Here is a 23,000-nt window from a genome sequence, read left to right on the forward strand (position 1 = left end):
AGTGGAAAATCTCAAAGTTAACTTGAGATCAGGAAGACTTAATTTAGCATTTGATTTTGGGAAGTTTGTCAGTATCAAAGTAGTTAAAACACTTGATCAAAACAATATTACATATCACTGTAAAGTAATAGTCATTTATTTATCCAGAGTGATAATTGAAAGACTTTAAGAGGCAAATACAGGAAGTTATATAGATGTCGGAAAGCCTTAGCTCTTTCAGTATGGAGAAGAATCAATTTTCTTAAGTAATCAAAGAACTAATAAAGAAAATTTGAAGCATAGGGAATCATCTTGATAACAGAGAATCCCTGTTTCCTAGGCCAATTACCTAAAAGGTTAAAAAAAACACCCATTTCACTATTTTCTATTAAGAGCGGATCAACTCTCCAAGAAAACCTTGTCATTGTAACAGAGGACCAAATTTTAATTTTGCATCAGTGTACTTTTGATATGTAATGTTCCCTATTTAGAAAAACATAAAGAGTTACCTTCTAATTTTAGCCAGCTTTATCATGCATAAAATTCTTTTCACAAGATTCATCTTCCACAAATATTCTACAGTTTTCTTATCCATTCAGTTTTTGGCCTATACTTTTCCTATTTTCTCATTCTGGAATAACCACTCTACTTTGGAACAAAGATTATTCCCTTATTCCTTTAACAAAAATATATCCTTATACTTTACAACTTCTTTTATAAAAAAAAGCCTTACTTTTCTCACATCCAGAGTTGTTCCCCTTATTATTTCTACTTTTAGTTACCATATGTTAATTAGAATTTTAAATTCCTAGTAACCTTAAGTTTTAGTGAAAACCTGGGAATTAAGCAATTTTGAACTCCGTGTCTTATACTAACATTTTATGAATGTTAGTACATTTTATAATTTTTAAAATTATGTGTTTCCTCTAGAACAATTTTTTCATGTTTACTAACATACCTAAATATATTTAGCTTCTCCATACCATATAAAAATAAGATGCCAAAGTATATATACTTTAAAAATATGTTCAGCAATTAATGTTTTAGTATTATAGCTAACTTAGAAATGACTCAGACATTTCATAAATATCCATTACTTAATTTAATATAATGTGACTTTAAGATTTCAAGTTACTGAAAAAATATTTTTGAAACGGTGACAAGTGCATTTGTAAACTTTTATCCCATTAACATTCTCCAAATTTACTCATTCTTAACAATTATACTTCAGTTGTTCCTTAAACAAAACTAGCCATTGAAGGAATTCAGGAAATGCCACCTCAAAATATGTTGCATTGTATACAGTCATATGTCCCTTAACAACAGGGATACTTTCTGACAAATGTATTGTTAGGTGATTTTGTCATTGTGCAAACATCATGAAGTGTACTTACACAAACCTAAATGGCATAATGTGTATACACTGAGGCTATATGGAATAATCTGTTGTTCCTAGGCTATGTACAAATGTGTACAGCTTGTTACTATACTCAAAACTGTGACAGTTGTAACACAGTGGTATTTGTGTATATAAACATATTTAAACAGAGGAGGTACAGTAAAAATATGGTATAATAGATTAAAAAATGGTACACCTGTATAGGGCAATTATCATGAAAGGGGTTTGCAGGACTGGAAATTGCTCTGGTGATTCAGAGAGTGTGACGAGGGAATGTGAAGGCCTAGGACATTACTGTACACTATTGTAGACTTCATAAACACTGTACATTTAGGCTACACTAAATTTATTTTAAAAAATAAAGTAGTTGTGCTACAATGTTATGATGGTATAATATCACTAAGGAATTTTTCAGCTCCACTAAAAAGGTTTTGAAACCACAGTCATCTGTGTAGTCAATCAATGACCGCAATGTTATTATGCAGCACATAACTGTGTTGATTAGTTTGAGGGCACCTGAAAAACAGCATAATGCAAGGTGGAGCTTTCTGAATTCCCCTTATCTGCCTAAAGACAGATCATCCCAGAGGAACTCAGTTATTATCAACCCTCTCCCTAGGAAGTTCCAGCAATCAGGGACAATTAACTTTTATTAAAGGAGAGGAGACTTCACCAAACCTAGACAGCCGTCATCTATTGTTCTAAGAGCTCCTTCATCCCAAACAAGAAAAGGTGTAGGTAGGAAGCCAAGTTAAGACAAAATGGTCAAAGGTCAGGCTTGTTGAGACAAATGAGCTTTTCTGTTGTAAGGATTTTGAGTGGTTTTTCTTATAGATATAAATTTTTATGAAGAGTTTTTACATAGCCAGCTCAATACAAGAAAGATATATTTTGGAGACAAATTTAGTTAGCTAGGTAGTTTTTTTTCAACTTAGCTTGTTTCCTTACTAGATTACCAACTTCAGGGTGGAACCTATTAACAAATAGATCAAAGAAAGTATTTTCTTTGCCTGGACTCAGCATGGATACCTCTGAAAAAGAAGGAAACCTGCTCTACCTGAGGTCCTAACCTTTATAAACATCTTAGATTTCTTTTCACTTTTGGGATAGGATAGTAACTAAGGGAAAAGATTAGTAGATTCAAATTTTCTTATCAATTAGTCACTTAAGATTTTTATTCACCTTTGCAAAAGAATATTTTTAAAGAGTCAATAAAATGTTTTGAAATCTTTTTAGAAGCTTCTGCACATGATAGGTGTTCCTAAGTGGGCTTAATTTGAGAGCCCTCAATTTTAGATGCACTCTGTAAAGTTCTGTGTTGTTCACCTGGAACATTCTACATAATGGCCACTTTAATTCTAAATTACCTTTAGTAAGATTTCACCATTTTTGTAAGCGTTTGAAGCTTCCAGGGACGAATATTATACAGGTAAAAGGCAGGCATAGCTGGAAGGGGGTGTACTCAGTTCTTTAGAAATTAAGGATCCCATTTTTACATTGAATCTTGGTTCCCTTAGAACAAATATAAGATCCTAGGAGGGAAAGACTGCAGGGTTGGGTCATGTAATGCTTTGGCAGGGTATCTCATTGCATAGACACTCTCTTGATGCTGGTGGGCACTGCCCTGTTCCATGTCCAGCTTATCCTAACATAATAGTCTTATTTTCTGTTGCCAGGCTGCTTTAATAGTTTTTAAGTTCCTGAACTGAGCCCACCAGTCAAGTTGTGGCTTTGGCTTTGAGATACACTTGAGCAGCTTAGCTAGTGATATTCCAGTTTCTGTCTGACTCAGGAACCTGAGGCCTCCCTTACCTAAGTGCACAAGAAAAAGAAATTAAGAGAATAGAATTCAAATTACATGTGAATTTCAAAAAAAAAAAAAAGAAAAAAACAAACAACCCCATCAAAAAGTGGGCGAAGGACATGAACAGACACTTCTCAAAAGAAGACATTTATGCAGCCAAAAAACACATGAAAAAATGCTCATCATCACTGGCCATCAGAGAAATGCAAATCAAAACCACAATGAGATTATCCCATCTCACACCAGTTAGAATGGCAATCATTAAAAAGTCAGGAAACAACAGGTGCTGGAGAGGATGTGGAGAAATAGGAACACTTTTACACTGTTGGTGGGACTGTAAACTAGTTCAACCATTGTGGAAGTCAGTGTGGCGATTCCTCAGAGATCTAGAACTAGAAATACCATTTGACCCAGCCATCCCATTACTGGGTATATACCCAAAGGACTATAAATCATGCTGCTATAAAGACACATGCACACATATGTTTATTGCGGCATTATTCACAATAGCAAAGACTTGGAACCAACCCAAATGTCCAACAATGATAGACTGGATTAAGAAAATGTGGCACATATACACCATGGAATACTATGCAGCCATAAAAAATGATGAGTTCATGTCCTTTGTAGGGACATGGATGAAATTGGAAATCATCATTCTCAGTAAACTATCGCAAGAACAAAAAACCAAACACCGCATATTCTCACTCATAGGTGGGAATTGAACAATGAGATCACATGGACACAGGAAGGGGAATATCACACTCTGGGGACTGTTATGGGGTAGGGGTAGTAGGGAGGGATAGCATTGGGAGATATACCTAATGCTAGATGACGAGTTAGTGGGTGCAGCGCACCAGCATGGCACACGTGTACATATGTAACCTGCACAATGTGCACATGTACCCTAAAACTTAAAGTATAATAAAAAAAATGGAGTTTATGCCCTCTGCAGTAATAAGCACTTACTGCAACAGCTATCAGGTAGCTTTAAAACTGCAGCTCTTACCAGTGACTCCTCAGCCACCCCAAACCCAAAGGTTATGCGCTCTCTCACAGCACAAACTAACTCTTGGTACCTAATCCAAGGTCAAATGTCTTCTCACAGAACAAACTAAGTCTGGCTTCAAAAGCCCATAAAATCAGCGGGTTGATGCAAAAAGATCAGAGTCCTACCTAAGAGGAACTTACAACCCTTGGGGCTCCATGAGGAAGACAGGGGACCTCAAAAGGGTCAGCAGTGCCTCTCCTGCTTTCCTCAAGAGATCTCTGGAGTTGTCAGCAGTGATATTCAGGTCCCTTAGGTTGCAAGAACTGTCAAAAGACAAAATTACAACACATTTAATTTAAAGATCTTAATTGGCTTTTACTTGTGATTCTGGAATCTGGCAACACTTTATTCTATAAAATAGAATGAGTGTTCCAATGAGCTAGGCAGAGGAGGTTGGTTTTATGGAAAGAAAAGGGCCGAAGAAAGCAGAAATAGAAAACAAAAAGCAGATTGGTTGTTTCAAAGCTACTTTCTGTATAAAGGTTAAAGCAGAAGGGACTTCCTTATCCTGCCAGCTAAAACTGGCTTGTTTGAGGAATTGGCCATTAACTCTTCTGGCTATTAATTGGCTATTAACTTCTGATTTCTTGGAAGGTCAGATAAACAACTTAGTTTCTGTTTGATGACATGGAATGTTAGTATGAGTGACTCCATTTTGGTTTTGTTCACTGGGCCTAGTGCAGGAGCTCAGTCCAAACCATTGGCATCCTATAAATTTTACCTAACACCGCCAGTAAAATTTACATCTGAAAATGTGTATATATGATAAAATTAGAACACTTTTTTGGATGTTGTTCTCATGGTGCATTCAGATAGCTGGCAGAGTTTCTAAATGAGATGAGTCATGATTTTATTGTCACTCAGGATCTCTGAATCATACTCTGTACATTTTCATCAGTAATCATAGAGTAAGAGTTGAAACATTTGACTCAATACATGGAACTATTTTTGAGAAAAGTTTCTTTCCTTGGAGAGTGATAAAAATTAGTGGTACTTTAGAGATTGACATTAATGAGTAAAGGAAGATTCGGTGCTGCTTGGGCAGGCAATCACTTACAACTTCAATTAACTTCAGGCAGAACAGATAAAATAATACTAGGATTTTGTTGTTTATAGATACTGTTCATTGAAATTCAGGATTTCCTAATTTGTGAAATATCAAACAAGTGCAAATTAGCTTCTCCCCTTATCATATGGGTTCAAAATGAAATGGCCTATTAGCAATCGTGTTAAAGCACAATGACTTAAGCATGCTTAAGTTAGTATTCAGTAATTCATTCCTTCATATAGTTATTAAAAACATTTACCAAGTCTTTCTTGGACAAGTCTGTCTGTGTGTAATGGGTTCTAGATAGTCAGAGATAGAAGAAAGGATCCCTGTGTTAGTATATTTTTAACTAATCCTGATGGAGGTATGCATAACTGGAAGTGGAATGAGGTGGAGTGGAGTGAGAAAAATGGAAGAGGCAATCATGAAAGAGAAGGTTTCTGAGAGGAGGTGATGTTGCTAGACAGGGAAGTGAAGGACGAGTGTTCTCAGCAAACAGCATGCAAAGTTGTTTAGGCTGAAGAAAGCTTGGTAGGTTGAGGGAACTACAACAATGCCTAGACTGGGAAGGTGTATAGCACAGAGGTAGTTAGGTTCAGAACATAAAGCTGTTGAGTCGAAAATGTATTACAATGATACTGAGAGGTTGAAGTCAAGATTCCTTTACCAGCTTGAAGAGGTAAACCTGTAATACACAATTTAACATCTTACCCTCACTTTCTTTATCTGCAAAATGGGGCCTCTAAATCTACCTCTCTCACACAAGTAATTCTATTTCTGTGACCAATTTTAGTTTAGTAAACTAAAGAGAAAAAATATAATATTGGTTTAGAGTTTTAAGGAATCTAGGGCAATATTTAGCACATGGATCTCAGCTGCTAAGTGTGTTGCAGAATTCTTAGGTTTTTCTCACTTTGAAATAAAAATTAATACTGTGAAATGCATTTTTGATTAGATGGTTACTAAGAAGTTAACTTTTGTCACAAACATGCTACCTGATGTTAAACTGTTATTTGCATCATGGACAATGCTAAAAGATAAATATTTGTGCAATTATGAAAGTTTGTGTTGGAAATATAGAATTAAAATTCAACTTGGCAAGTTTATTTTTATTTCTCTTGCTATGTTTTGCTTCTATAATTAATTCACCTTGACTTGCATTTTCTAAATTGCATAACAGGTGTGTTCACCTGTATAATACATGTCTTCAATCTTCTCACTATAAATTGAAAATTAAAGTGTAACACATACACCTATATATTGCTCTATAAATTTGAGGATATGATACTGCAGTTCTTTCAGAAAAACACTGATTGTAATTAATGTGAAGTCGAACAGTACTATTCCTGGTAGGTAAAACTCAGGTTTTTCCAGTTTATACTATTAAGGATTAAATGTGCTTGGTTTTCTTGCAAGATGCACTATCCTTCTAAATTTAGTCATCTAATTAAGATTTCCATTCATGGGAAATGACTTCAAAGAGCACATAAGACAGGCTTTTACACAAATAAGTTTTGATTGGATTAATTGGATTTGCATAAGTTTTATGATATGAGTGTACTAGAGTCTTGACTTCTTTCACTTATGAGAGAGAACTTAAAGGAGTTTGAAAGAGAAAACACATAAAAGTTTGCAAAGGAAGCAGGTAAAAGCAGTCATGTTAATGGCATGGCAAGAACACACTATGAGGAACAAAAATAGTAAAAGCTTTGGCAGTATATAGGCAGGTCAAGCCAGAAAACCTGGGCATAGGAAGAAGGAAACTGAAGATTCAGACAGATCACAATATTTTGTTGCTTCTTTCAGTAGAAAAAGGGTCTAGAGCATCCCTGATGCCTGAGGTGGGTTTGGTTATAGAGACTGCCACAGAAACCAGTAGTGCATTTAGGACCAGGAAAACCAAGATAAGGATGGCTGCTTGGATTATGGGCAGGCAGTCAGGCATCAGAAAGATAGCTCTAATAGGGGGTCACTTGGACATGAGAGAGCAGTGCTGAGCCAGAGTTACGGATATGAGGGCAGCCTGGAACCAGGATGCTGAGAGGCAAGGCAGAGCATGGCAGTCTGGAAAAAGCAAAGATGTGGTGAATTTGAGAAAAGATACCTTAGTAAGATGAGGCAGGCTGGTCAGATTCAAAGTCAAGAGAGGGAAAAGTATAGAACATGGTGGTGAGATGAGGTCCCAGGCACACGATCTGGGTTGCAGAGCTTGGCAGCCCCACATCAGATTACCAGCAGTCGGAGGCCAGAAATCCATCGCAGGAGGCAGAAATCTGCAACCTGGGACCAGAAATTGATTCTAAGGAGAGTCTGAGCAACAGATGTGAGGTAATATAATTATGAAAGCCTTGATATGGAACCAAACAATCTGACCTTACATTTGCTAATACAGAAGCTAAGTGCAGAACACTCATCCTAGCATTCATATATTAAATAATAATGTGATGTCTATAATAGCAACAACATAGCCCCTTACATTTGTATAGGCTCTATCACTTAGAGAATAGCTCACAATAATCAAATGGCATGGATATTGCAGTCATTTAGAGATGATAAAACTGAGGCTTAAAAAATTAGACTTGCTCACAGTCATGCAACCAAAACAGTAGCAGAGCTTAAATTAGAACATAACCCTGGCATTTTTAAACCTTTGTTAAGTACTTTGCAGTGAGTAAAGAACAAGAAAACTGCTCTGAAGAAATTAGAAGGGCTCTTCTAACCTCAGGAAGTTTACAGTCAACATAAAAATCATATAGAAATAACCTAAATGAGAAGCTAAACTTTCAAAAATTCACTCCAGTACCTAGAAGAATGCCTGGGACCTGGGAGGTACTCAGTCACTGTTTTACGTATAAATGAGTATCAGGTGAAATGCTGGGGTAGCCCAGTGAAGAAAATAATCAATTTGAACTCAGGATATAGAGAAGCCTTCTCTGAGAACATGCGTTTTAGCAATTCAATGACAGGATGTTTTCATGTCATCCTGTCAGGTGTATTTGGATTTGGTTGGGAACGAAAGATAACTAATAATTCATTGAGAGAGATTTAGAATCAGACATGCCTGTGTTTGAGTCTTGGTTCTCCTACTAATTCTTGTAATATGGAATGAATTATTTGACCTCATTGATTCTCAGTTTCCTTATGGTATGTGTTCATTGTATAGAAGCTAATGCTTTTGAACATCTTAATTTTTCTGGTGAGGGGAGCTGATTTAATTTTCACAACAGATCTGTCATTTTGAATTATCATTACCCTTTTGCAGAAGAAGAAACAGATTAAAAAACCATCATGTAATCTGCATAAAGTTAAGTAATTTGAAACCAGTTTTGCCTGGCTTCAAAATTCATTCTCTTTCTCTCACTCTCCAGTAATGGCAAGAGATGTGTTCCAGGGGTCCATGGGGAGTTTTGAAGACAAGGAGCATGTTTTTTCTACTTAGTCCATTTTATAGTATTGAGGAATTTGTAGAAAGAGAGAGTTATGAACACGTGAAGAGAGCAATAATTTGCATGTAGCTGAAACAAATCCCAATGCAACATCGAACCATCATTAATGGAGAAGAAGATTGAAGATGGGATAAAAATTCTATGTGAAAATCAAAGACTGTGAGACCAATTGAAAATGTAGCATTATTTGAACAATTGAAATATACAATTGAAAATGTAGCACCCCTCCCTCCCTTTCTTCCTTCATTCCTTCTTTCCTTCTTTAGCAATCATTAGTTGATTTTCTTCTCTATGTGAGGAACTGGGCAGAGGTCTAGTGATACAAAGATAGAGTCAAGAATTCATTGTCAAATGTAATCATTGTCGATGCCAGAGGAATTAAAAATCATTTCTACTTTTCTCCTCTTGCATTTGACAGACAAAATTTGGAGCAAGTAAAAGATTTTACAACTTTTATCTAAAGTCACATTCGTGATTATTTCATAGCTATACCACCAGAGGTAGTTTGATTTGATTATGCACGGACATTTTGAAAAAGTTAGCATTCTTGATATTCTACCATGCCATTATTATTTGTTTTCTTTGGTTACTGGTTTGTAAGACTGATTGAAAAGGTACTTTTCTAAAGCGCCATTTGCTATAGTATATGTATTTACTATAGATGATGTGAATGCCCCTTAAGAGCCTTCTCTGGGTCAGAGGCTAGTTCTCTACCAGAAGATAAACCTTTCTTCCAAGGAAATGTTAGGTTCACCATGCATAGAGAAATTAACCTGAATAAAAACATACCAGGAAGAAGGTATGTTCAAATGTCAGCATGAGGAACCAGATAAGGTTCAATACATTCACAAGGAAGAATGTGTTGAACTTGCTGCCTTCAAATAACTTGTGTCAATAAAAACATGATGGTCTTTTTTGCTTATTATCTAAGCATCATAGCATCCTAGATGAAAAGCAAATAGTCATAATAAGAAAAACAGGTTAGAAATTCTAGATATATTAGCATACATTCATAGAACCAATGAGAACATTGCTTTGGGGCAGGAAGATGGGAGACAAAAATAAGGAACAAATTTTGTGAGTTGACTCCATTGTGATCTGTTTGTTTTAGTTATTACAGAATATATGGGAATAATGGATCATGAATTGTTACAGATTAGACCTCAGATGTGATTGACATGTTTAAGCTGCATCTAATTCAGGAACATGAAAAATATCAGGACAATTGATTAAAATGCCCATCGAATACACTAGAGTTTCACATGTATTTATTTAATCCATCCACAAATGTATGCCCAGTTGCCTGGTGGAGTCTCCATCATACGGCATTTTATCTTTTAAAGATCAAGTCACTGGAATAAAGAAACAAGATGAAATTTATCTAAAAGTTCTGCTCATATTTATATTTCGACTAGAATATCAATCAGATGTGCCTGCCAAAAAAGGCCTCAAAAATCTATATCCATGATACCTATGCAGCTGTCTCCTCCACTCTGGCTCCTTTTAAACCTGGGACCTATTGAGCAATTATTATTGTGGAGCAATTATCTGCTGCTATGTTGGGCCAGGGGACATGAGAAGAGAATCTGGACACACGATATTCAATAGAAATACAATGTGAACCATATTTTAAATTTTCTAGTAGCCACATTTTAAAAAAGAAATAGGTGAAATTAATTTTGATAATTTATTTTACTATATATGCAAAATATTCTAACATGTAATCAATATACACACTTATTAATAAGTTATTTTTTATTTTTATTAATAAGTTATCGTTTTTGTACTAAGTCTTCGAAATCCAGTCTGAATTTTTCACTTACAGCACACCTCAATCTGGACTAGCCACCTTTCTGGTGCTCAGTCACCAAGTGTTCAAGGCAATTGGCAGTTTCATCAGACAGGGCAGATCTAGATTTTTTTTCTGGCTAATTAAAGAAACTTGGTGGTTTCCTAGTCTACTTTTTCTGTGGGTTTAGGAAATACCATTGAATTGATATGCACTATTTTGATCTGTACTTTAGAAGATATATCTGAATAGATTTTTAAAGCCATTTTCTCAAATGCTTGGTTTACAGTACCTGTTTCAAACATGATTTTTACATCATCTTTTTGTAAAAACACTTTTTCATCAACGTTAGGACATAGAGAAGGAAGTGAAAATATTAGAACATTTTTGAAGCTTAAACTTGAATCAAGGCATATTACAGATTTCCCTTTCATGTATCTCACTGTGAGAGGAAAAGATTCATTACTATGTGTGGATTCTCTCCCCAACCCCTCTTCCTTTTGTTAGCTCATTTTATATGTTAAAAAAAAGTTGTTTGAGAAAGGTTATTCATGGCATCATTTAGGCTTTTTTTTTTTTTTTTTTACTTTTTAGTAGGATGATCTCATCTTCAGCACGTGCCTTACAGATTGCAGGGCCTGTCTATTCCCTGGAGCTACAACTTCCTTGACTCTATCATAGTCCATTTAACATATGTATTCATTAATAAACTCTTAGTATATATATATTACATGCCAGGCAGCTTGCTAGGCGTGGGATCCAATAATGAAAAGGAAGTCCTCAACGATCTCACATTAGTGGGAAAATTGTGCAAGAAGATTACAAATATTAACATATGTTGTTCACCACTACCCTCAACAGGACATATTATTTGTTCCTTGTTGGTTCGGTAGAGCTTGGGTCGAGATACCCTGATTTGCTGGAAATCGGGAAGTGTCCCCCTCTTCCTTGACTTTTCTTAAAGGTACAAAGTATGTTCATGTGTATGGGTCCCAGCCGACCCTTTTTCCAGGTAAATACTCCTATCAGGGGAAGCTTATGTCTGTATTTATGCATAATTGTCAGAGGCATCAAATCAGGTAGGATAGATATTGAAAGAAGTCAGTGCTTTGCAATCTCCAAATAACATGTAGGTTATATTTGTACTTCTGTTGACAACTTTATTTGTACTGCAAATATTGGCAACAAATATTCCGCTGAAACCTCAAAAGGCTTCAGTTCATCTGTATGCATGGATCAGTGCTTCTCCCTGCTTCCTGTACATCTCCAAGGACATGAATCACATGCCGTGATTTCTGTCGATGGAAGAGAACAATGCAAAATCTGTTTTCCTCTGGTTCCAATTTACAAGTGTTACCACATGCCTGAATACTTTATGCAAAGAAGGGATTGGACACAAAAACCCATTATGCATCAGGACAGGGTGAGGCAGAGTCCTACTCTATAAACCAATGAGATGAATTAAGTCAGCAAGAACTAGGGTGTGGAAACATTTGAGGCACGGACGCAGTCAAGGCATAGAAGGGTAGACTCTCCTGACGATTCTCTGGGCATCTGGTCCTGCAACAGAACATGATCTCTGAAAGGAATAGTTACAAAAGAGGCTGCATCAGGGAGGTCTTGTGGGAAGCAGTGACATGTCCTCGTAGGTGGGCAGAACATAGCTCCCAGGAATCTAGGAGCAGATGGGTGTTAAGAAAACCTGTTGCTAAGAAAGAGGACAGTGCCTTAGCCACCATATAGGGTTTAGCAGCAAAACTTCACTGCCTGTAAGACGGACAGGAATCACAGTCTCAGACAGTCCCAGCCTTAGAGCAACTGAGGTGCAAAGTAAGTGATCAAAGCGAAAACTCAGGAATAGGGATCTGCTAATGGAATTCAGGTACAAAGTAGAAATTGCATTTCAGGAATAATGCATACATCTTGTTATCAAATATAGGCCAGAATATACAACCTGAATTAGCAGAGGAGACTTGATACTGAATCACAGCTTGGATTATAGCTCTATAACTTTCTCCTGCCTCAGATCAGAGTTTTCAGAGATCAGAGAGAGTTTAGGGAGCAAGGGAAAAGAAATATATTTAAGCACCCATGACTTTGTGAAGAGAGTGGGGATGGTGGGACAGAGCTAAGAATGAAATAGGATGAAAGACCTGTGATCCATTTCAGAGTTTCTTCTATTTTCTACTCCTCACCTAATTGATTTCATCATTTAAGTCAAACCCATTGCCAGGTCATATAATGTCAGATTTGCTGTGTGTGTGGAGAATTCTTCCATTGACTTAACTAACAAAGTTTTCTGAAAGGCAAAGGCAATGTGAAAAAGTTTTGTGCTTTCGTTACTGTCAAGCTTTTTCTCAGAGGTCACCAATGACAACCTCCTTGCTTGAACATTTACTTCTCTCACTTCTTTGTGACACTGAATGTGGCTGATCGAGGACCCCTGTCTTGAAAGTCTGTCCCCTCTGGTTTTCATGGCATGATAATTTTCTTCTCTACTTGCTGACACTTCTGCCCAGTGTCCTTTGTTTGCTTCTCTTTAATGCCCACTCCCCAAGTGTAAGTGATCTAAAAATTGACTTTGGAGCCTTCCTTTCCCTTTGCTCTTTTCTCCTCATTATTTGCATGTGCCCTTTTGCTTTCCCGCAGCTTTAAGCATGGTTCACTACCCGGAAAGGATTTACTACACCAGACGCTTCCTGGGCTTTCTACCTCCTCTCTCCAGTCTCCCCTGCCTTTTTCCGGATTGATTTTCCTGCAGCATAGGTCTGACCTCACCCCTCCCCTGCCCAGAAATTTTATGGCCTCCCACTGTGAACAAAATTAAGTACCGGCACCTCACTTGGATCTTAAACCATTTACATCATGGTCCCAGGATAATGTCCCATTAGGCCCCTGTATCTAGTCTGCATGCCAGCCAAGTGGGCCCACTTGCTGTTCTTCAAGGACATTCTATACTTCCCCTCCTCTGAGACTCCATTTATATTCTTCTTTGCACTATAATTGTGTCAACCTTATGTCCTGGTTTCCCTGGGTCAGTCCTGGATTATTTCTTTTGTCTTGGTATTAATATTAAGCCTCCCATTTCACATTCAAAAATAGTAGTTTGAATGATAAATTACATGATGGCCCTACCTGTAAAGCTCTTCCACTTGTTGCTTCTCTGAGTCTTATTCCCAGTGTCCACTCTGTTTAGCTTTGCTTGTGATCAACATAACCCTGTCCTTTCAAGCCATGTGCCATGTGAAAACATCAACTTTTTTAAGACTTTCTTCCTCTCTCCCCATCCTACTGTCCCTAATTTAAGGTATTCTCTTCCTACTGTCAATCCCTACATTTACCAACATGGCATTGCAGTTATTTGTATTTATAGATAGTTATTTGTATATTTTAAATTTTATCTTCTATGGTACTTCACAGGTTCAGGGTCTTTGTAACGATTAAATTGCTTTCATCTGCAAATAACAGAAAACTCTGACTTAGATATTTAAACAATTAGGAAAATTTATTCTGTCACATAACAAGCAGTGTTAAGTTAGGATGGCTCAGAAATGACTAATTCAATATCTGAACAACAGGTCAAAGATCCAGGTGTCTCTTCTCTGTCCACTCTGCTACAGTATGTGTCTGTTCTACTCTGGGCTGACTCCCCTCATGATTGCACAACGATTGCCCTTTTTCTAAACTTCACATCCAAACATAAGGATGTCTAGCTTTAAAAAAAGTATTCTGTGAGTCCCTTTAAAAGAAATAAACCCCTATTTCAGAAGCATCCATCCCTACCAGAAGTCTCTTCATGCTTCATTGGGCAGAATCTCACGCCATGCCCAGGCCTACACTAGCCCCAGATCAGGGCCATCAGGACCTGACAAATCATTCATCACTTGAGGCAAAAGATGGCCCTGACTCCCCTGAAGATCATAGCCATTCAATAAGGTTGGTAACTGAACAAAATTAAGGCTGTTTGAGAAGGAAAGATAATTAACATTGATTAGGCCGACAACATTGCTGCTTATAAGTTTAAGTTCAATTAATAATTATTAAATAGAGCTTTAGTTTGACTTCAGAATGTAAAGAATTTTGATTTACCTCAATATTCTAATGGTATCATAAATTATAAAAACTGATGTTAAATAGGCTTTAAACAGTATCAGTACTGCACATAACAGGTTCACTTTCATATTGTTTTACTTAAGTTCATACGGGGAGATTATAATTAAGATTTTGAAAGAAAACTTGATTGAGATTTTAATAGCCATCTAAAACTGCTGGCCAGCAAACTGTGTTCAGAATTGCTCATTAAGTAGAATTGTTTTCTGTTGCTTTTTGAGGCAATGTCTAAGTATTTGTTCATAGAATTTCAAATATATATTGCAAATTCACCATTTGGTATTGGATTGCAGAATTCTCAGATATCTGCCAGCTGTGAAATGTGACAAACAATTGGTTAAAAAAATTGTGATTTTGAAATGTCTTATAGTACCAAGGGGAGCTTGGGAAGAGAGGCTGCTAAATGAGGATCCTTGCCTCTCACACCCTTTATGAATTCTTTCTTCTCATTGAGGGTTCGTTTGGGCCCAACACCACTCATGATCCTCCATAGTTAAGTCAGAGGTGGCAGCTGGAGAATGTAGCACAGAAGTTAGTATGTATTCTGCAAATGGGGGCTCATTCAAGCCTCTGAATTGTTGTCACCAGTCAGAAACACAGATGGTCCCAGTGGTGAGACCATGGGGGGAGCCTTGCCTGCTCTGTGTCAACATGAGAACTCTTAACATGAAAATATTCATCACAATGAAGGGGTCAGAAAGACTAATTCTGTTTTTGAATGAAATGGAAAGAACAGAACGAGAGAATCTGCTTCTAAAAATTTCACTGGGCATTGCTGCTCAGAGTTATAGACCTTGGTGCCAGGGGGCTTGCAGCTGGCATTTTATGTTCTCAGCAACACTCATGCTAACTGCTGGGATGTGATGACTCTCAATATTTTAGCAGCCCACAATAGGACTCAGTAGAAAAGCAGAATCTAAGATTGTGCATGATTTGGACATTTGGACAAATATTCACAAGGATGAAGGGGCTAGATAGGGTAGATTGCCTTACAAGTATAAAAGTCAAGGATTCCTATCTCAGAGTTCAAAAAAAATGGAAATGCTAATCTGAATCTTGAAGGGAGGGGAAATCAGATAAAAACTGAGTAAGTTTTATGTGAAAGAGTTAGTGTAGTCATACTTTTTTTTTTTCCTTAACATTTAGAATCAATAGGAAAGCTTACATACCACTTCTATGGGCTTCTGCTATGCTGTGCAACATCTGCAAATAAATATATAATCATTATTGCTTTGAGATGTAATATGAATCTGTAACTCTTCTCCAAAGTTTATTTTTCATAAATGAACTTCCTGTTAATATTATCTGAAATCATGTTATTTTCTTCACCTCTCACCAAACTGCCCCATCACCAATATTTCTAAAGACATTTTGGAGTAGCAGGCTGCTTCTAAAAATAAGATGTAGTAGTCTGGGAAAACACTGCAGAAATGAACATTCCAGGCCTCATCACACTGCCCACCAATACAGACTTTGTTCTCTACTCCTCATTTGAATAAATGTCACTGTTTATTAGAGCATCTTATTGGTTTATCAAGCATTTTTTACGCTTTATGCAGAAAAACTTATTGGAAGAAATTATACTGATAAGTGCAGAAGTTCAGATAAAAAGTTTTAACTTTTCTTCCTAAAATAAAACAAAATAATAAAATATTATAATGTCAAGTTTGACATTGAGTGATAAAGTAGGTTAATATGTATCTCATAAAGTGCTTTGACTCCATTCCTACAAAAATCTCTTATGATGAATATAATATTAAAATCGAAGTCAGACTGTCAGATCTGTCATTTACTAGCTGTGAGACCTTGGGAAAATTACTTAACCTCTTTGTACCTCAGTTTCCTTACCTGTAAAATGAGGTAATAATATCAATCTCATAGGGGAGTTGTGAGGACCAAGTCAAGTTAATATATGTAAGATGTTTACAACAGTACTTGGCCTAGGGTAAATGCTGTTTGTCACTTTTTAAAATGACAAGGAAAGGGAATATATTTATGAATTTATATAATAAATATACATATATATTATAAACTGAAATTAAAGGCATTGGGAATAATAATCTGATTTCTAAATATATTTCCCATTGTGTATTAGAAACCCTTAAATTGGCTTGCATAATAAATTCAACCCATTCCAAGCTGTTAGAGTTTCACATTTAAATTATAATTGCACCTTTTCCTAGTACACGTGAGCAGTAAGCTGGAAAGCTGCATTTATCCCAAGCACAAATGAGACCAGACTGCAAAATGAGTTTATGTTCCAAGACTCATTCATTTATTTTTGGGTTTCAATCATGCTTTTCTTTGTGTATTCTCATCAAACATTTTTAATGGCTTGGTAAAATATAAGGATTTCCTATGTAATCAACATTTACTCTTCCTGTGAAAGCGTTTTAAAAATAAAGTCCTTCAAATGTCTAGTTCTTTTTTCAGTAAAAATGAGTGGCCTTAAAAGACATTTGTTCTGGCAGTCTGTTTAAAGATGGGAGAGATGAAAGCCAAGAAACCCGGAAGAAGATGGCCTCAAGGGAATGATCTGTATGATGAATTTGAAATTGCAAGGAATACTGTTTCTGCTTTCTTAGGCAGAGCTGTGACCTCAAAAGCCTATTTTCTTGAAAAGGAGAGTGTTACTCAGAGTATCACGGTTTAGTCAATTGAATATATATTCCCTGAATGCAGTGGCAGGGCACTTACAGGTGACCACTGTACAACAGAAACATGTATTTTGGAACTGAAGACATCTCAACCATATGACAACATAGATTTTTCTGAACTAGCAAAAAGAAAGGAAGGAAGGAAGGAAGGAGAAAAAGAGGTAGAATTTACTGTTTGCTACCAGACATTGGCAAAGAGCCACCCCACTGATTCAGGTCCCTGATAATTCTCCCCAGATACAGTTGTCAGAGACACTCCAAGGAAGCCCAGTGAGGAAAAGTATAGGTCTTCCATACTGTAAGAAAAAGAATGTTATTCTTTCTAAGCCATAGATCCAAAAGGTCAGGTAAATCTTTATATCCTCCCCTAGCCACTTCTGCTGCACATAAATCTCAAAACTCTACTTAAATGCCTTTTTAGTTTCCTACCTGGGTTACCTTTTAGAATCATATTTTTTCTCTCCCATTGTGTGAATTAATATTTGCTCTCTTTTATTTTAAACTTCCCTCTCTTCTTTTTCTAATAACCAGGGAAGTGGTGAATGAGTTTTTCACTTTCTAAAGACAGCATTTCTCAGCTTTACTTTTGCCTTCTGAAGACCTCTAATTCTTTTCTCTGTCATATAATAGCTACACTAGACTGTCTTTCCTAAATTTAAGTTTCTGTCCTCTAGAAAGGAAGAAGACTTTTACTTTTGCGTATTCCCTGTAGTGTTTCTGAGATGCTAGCTCTACCAGATATTTAGGATTGTCCCTGGAATATATATTTCTAAGCTCAAATAAGTTTTGAAAACACTGTACAATAAAGTTAACAATTTTCTTTAACAGATTGTCATGCTTTTGGTTTATACAGGGAAAGTAGTTGGGAGGAAACTATATTCATAAATTCAGAATGTCATACGAGAAAGCTTAAGCTACTCGGCCTTTCTTCCTAAAATGAAGCAAAACAATCAAATATTATAATGTCAAGTTGAACTCCAAAACTAGACTGCATGGGATTGGGTCTGGCTTTGTATCTTAGTAGCTAATGACCTTACACAAGTCATATAATCTCTCTGTGCCATTGTGTCCTTATCTATATGCTGAATACAATAAAATAATGCCATCATGGGGCTGCTGGAAATTATGAATCTTTTTACATTTTTAAAAATTTTTTTTCACTTTTATGGGTACATAGATTTATATATTTATGGGGTACATGAAGTATTTTGATACAGGCATACAATGCCAAGTAATATAATTTATAAATGTTGATGAACAAGTAAGGTTTTAGCTGATGTTTTTTCACCAGAATTTTTTTTCCTAGAAAATATCACTTAACATCCTGCTACATAAATATTATTTGAGAAACATTGACCTAGGGACAGTTAAATTTTGCTTGTGCTTAAAAGGTTTATTTCTAAAATCTCCATCATCTTTAAGTCCCAGAGAGTATTTAAATTTTATCATTTTGCTTTTTTATTGTTGATAAAGAGGAGGGGAAAATGATTCTAATGGGTATTTTAGAAAAACTGGAAAGCTTACTAATAACCTACATACTAATTTTTTATTAATTATAAGCTTGCTCTTTTGAGGAATGATAAGTACATTATAACAGTACTGGCCAACAGTAGATCTGTGAACATGGAGACATTGACTTTATATATTAAAATTAAAAACAAACTATAAGTATATAACATGAGTGTATATTACAGTACTCTTATTCATTTTCCTTAGAGCTTATGTTTGCTACATTTATGTGAGTGGTTGGGCAAAGCATAAACATCATGTAAAGTTTAATCAGCAGCATTTGTTTTTGCTAGGGAAGTGTTTGTTAATGGTTTCACCAGCTTTTTGTCATTTAAAAAGAATGCTCGTAGCCTGCGAATCTTCCCACTGACCCTGCATCTACACGTGCAGTGAAAGATTAGTGTCAGGACTTTTACTTTATCCCAAATGATCAAACAACTCTATTACCCTATTCTAGGCATCCCAGACTCCTTTACTCCCTTACCAAAAACACTAATCCATCGCAGATACGACTTAGAAAGAGCCTTCAGGGCTACCTAATAATGACTAAAATTTACGTAGTGCTTACTCTGTGCCAGCCCCTTTACTATGAATATTATAACAATAACCTCATTTCTATGAATGTTATAACAATAACCTCACAACAGCCCCATGATGGCATTATTTCTATTGTTTCCATTTTGTATGATAACATTGAGGTGAAGGGAAGTTATATGACTTAATTAATTAATTAATTAAGATCATTCAGCTAATAAGAGGCTGAAAAAGATTGGATACCTTTCTGCCAGATTGTTTCAAAAAGGGGCACTGAGTTTCTTTTTGTGCAAGTTTTGGTGAGTTGCACACTCAGTTGTCAGTTATCACTTACCCCTAATCTCATCCCTTCTTCATTTATTTACTAGTATTTTTACATGTGTCTGTACTGGCACATGCATGCATAAATAAGTGCAAGCTAAGTTGTAAGTTTCTTTGATGGCCTCCCCATTTTAAACACGGTGAGCCATGCAGTAGACTCGCAGAGGATGTGAGTGGCCTTCCTGGGTGCTGAGCATTGGTTAAGTGAGCCATCCTTCTCAGGACAGTTCATCTCTTCATATTTCACTTAAAATATCTAGAAAGTGAGAGTGTTGGATTTGTTTTTACTTTAGGATTTATTTAACTTTATAGTCCCATCCTTTTATTGCAATACCTAGAATAGCTCTTTGCACAGTGCAAGTACGTAATAATTATTTGTTTGAATCAGTATCTAAAAATCCCTTTTAACATAATCTTGACAAATTTACAATGTAATAAAAAGGAGTTTTAGACACCTTGAAATATCCTATAGAGCTTAGAGAACTTGTTGAAACACAGATGGCCAGACCCCCACCCCCAGAGTTCTTGAGTCAGTAGGGGTGGGGCCTGAGAATGTGCATTTCTGTCAAGTTCCCAGATTGCTGATACTGTTGGTTCAGGGACCACATTTGAGAGCTACTGTCTGTAGAGCTCTCAAAATAGACATATATCTTTCCCAGTTGAAAAGTGAGTTAATAAGTTCATCCCACCCAGTGGCTGGGATGGCAGCTTCATGTGTTTCTTATCCTCTGGTATCTACATTTTAACAGGGGTCTCCTAAAGACTGCAAATCTTAACTCAAAGGTTCAGATCCGCAACTCAAAGGATCAAATCCAATTCTTGACCTCATAGCCTTCCATCAAAGCGGCCTTTGTCCCTCCACTTCCCTTAACTGTCCTCTCCCCAGAATATTAGGGCTTCCTGGTTGCCACATCCCCACGATTATAACCACGGCTAGTAACATATATAGGTTACTTTATTCTTTATTTTCTTCTTCTGTAACTGGATTTTAATAATAGCATCTACCTCATCAGATTGCTTTGAAAATTAAATTGGCCAATATTTGGAAAGCACTTAGAACAGTGCCTAAAACCTAAGCCCTATTTACATGAACAGTGTAAATGAGCTTTTATTATATGTTAAATGTTTCCCAAATTTTCCTCTCAGGACATCACCTTCATGACTTAAATCATAGCTGCACACCAACTCAGCTAGCATTCATTTTTTCTTGAAATCAGTTCACTTTACTAACAAATTATTATAAAAGAATACATTCTATTATTACTACAAATGGAAAACCAGTATCACTTGGTAAGTAGAAGGGAACCATAAAATAAATACAAAAAAGCCTACATTGTTTTAAAAATTCTAGCCAGGCATTGTTTTCTGGAAAAGACCCTGAGACTGATACTTGCTCTCTCTCTTTTTAAAAACAGGGAAATTAGCAAGTTCCAGTTTCTGTAACAAATAAAACCCCACATTTCACTGGATTCACACATTCAGAGTTTAAAGTTTAGGTGTGTCCCATGACTGTACTTCTGTGGATTCATTTTGCTTTTTGGATATTATTTCACACATCTCTGAAGGATGTGAAACACATGCCAAATACTATCACACTGATTACATAACTTCTGTTTCACTGCATTACATCTGAAATGGTTTTCTTGTACCAATTTCAAATCAATGATGCATGGATATCTTTGAGTTACCACCAGTTAGAGGGGAGAGGAATTTCTAATTGTGTGCTTATAAATGAAAACATAGAGCTATTTGGAGTTTGACATTTGATGAAAATCTACAGCGATTTTCTCTTCCTAGTAAAACTTCAGTATTTTGTCATCAAGGACTGTAGATCACAAAGTTGGACTATGCATAACAAAGGTTAAGGTATGAGAACAAAGTGATGTGCACATCCTGGAGACATTTATGATTCACACCTGCATTCTTGTAGGTTGCTATTCATCAGCAGAATGGGGCTTTTTACTCATTACCAAAGACGGTAATTGATTAAAAAAAAAAAAAGGGCTAGATACCAGACCTGTCCTCAAAGACATGATGGAGACTTAGTTGCGTCATTAGGAAGGGGCAGACAGTGTGTAGATCCAGCTTGTTAGGCAGGGCAAGATTCAAGGAGCTTCATAGTGTTCAACACTGGGATTAATAAAGCATAATGTAATGCCCAGCAAGGGGATGAGGTGTAATAAGGAATGTGATACTCAAGTTTGAGAAGGTCTGTCAGTGGGGTGCAAGGCTTCTATCAGGTTGGGGTTCAGGAGCAGATCTCTTCCTCCCAATGAGGTAAACTGTCAGATTGCAATAGGGAGGGGACTGTGACTAAGAAACACCACAATTGCTCAGACCCAGCTCTGAATGCATAGATAAAGTAGTGAGGCCAGGTGCAGTGGTTCATGCCTGTAATCCCAGCACTTTGGGAGGCTGAGGCGGGCGGACTGCATAAGCCCAAGAATTCAAGACCAGCCTGGGCAACATGATGAAATCCCATCTCTACCAAAAAAAAAAAAAAATCAAAAATTAACTGGGCATGGTTGCACATGCCTGTAGTCTCATCTACTCAGGAGGCTGAGGCAGGAGGATTGAGTCCAGGAGGTCGAGGCTGCAGTGAGCTGTGATTGCACCATGGCACTCCACCCTGGGCAACAGAACAAGATCCTGCTTCCAAAATAAATAAATAAAGCAGTGAAAGCCCTTCAGTATTAGTTTCTGAGCCCTTGGTGGGCATCTCATCACATTCTATATCAGATTGATAAGGACTATGAACAGTCACTAATCTTCCTTGGAGGTTGTTTGAGGGCTTCCTGTACAACTGGGAACAGACAGGTGCTTTGCCTCTCTTGGCAGAGGAGGAGTAGGGATGGGTTGAGTTTAGTGAGCCCAGATGAGGGGAGCTGGAAGGCAGATGTAAGAGAAACGAGGTAAGGGTTGACAGCTCTGCACTTACTGTGCCAGCCTGCCTTCTGTCTACCAGCAGAGTCCTTTTTCCCCTCCTTTTTCTTTCATGTCCCAAGCAATGGAGAGTTTTTGCTGAGGTGGGGGAGGAGTACCTCCGTGAAAGGCTGATCCATGGGAGGCCCGTTGATCCTTCCCACTGGGACCACAGGTGTCCTTCCCAAGGTTCTGCTTCTTTCTCCTCCTCTATAGACAGCTGGTGCCTGTGGGAGGCAGGAGGGGCCCTGCTGCTTCTCAGTCGATCTCAGTTAACACTGTTCATCATCTCAACTCTGTCTAGAAACAGCTTTCATTGGTTAGTTCACAGAAGAAAGGAAGTTTTATCAAAGAAAACTGTGAAGTGACAAAGCTTTTAGCATCTCCATCTCTGGCTTCTGTGACCTGGAAATCTCATATTTTCCACTCCC

The 23,000-nt window shown here is 37.0% G+C and overlaps 1 protein-coding gene across 5 annotated transcripts in view; it reads left to right on the forward strand.

The window, feature by feature from the left end:
* Window positions 1-23,000, forward strand: part of PLPPR5 (phospholipid phosphatase related 5) — a 114,667-nt gene that overhangs the window by 17,835 nt on the left and 73,832 nt on the right. The window lies entirely within an intron of this gene.

Source organism: Pan troglodytes, chromosome 1 (assembly GCF_028858775.2).
Source record: "Pan troglodytes isolate AG18354 chromosome 1, NHGRI_mPanTro3-v2.0_pri, whole genome shotgun sequence".
Taxonomy (NCBI): Eukaryota; Metazoa; Chordata; class Mammalia; order Primates; family Hominidae; genus Pan; species Pan troglodytes.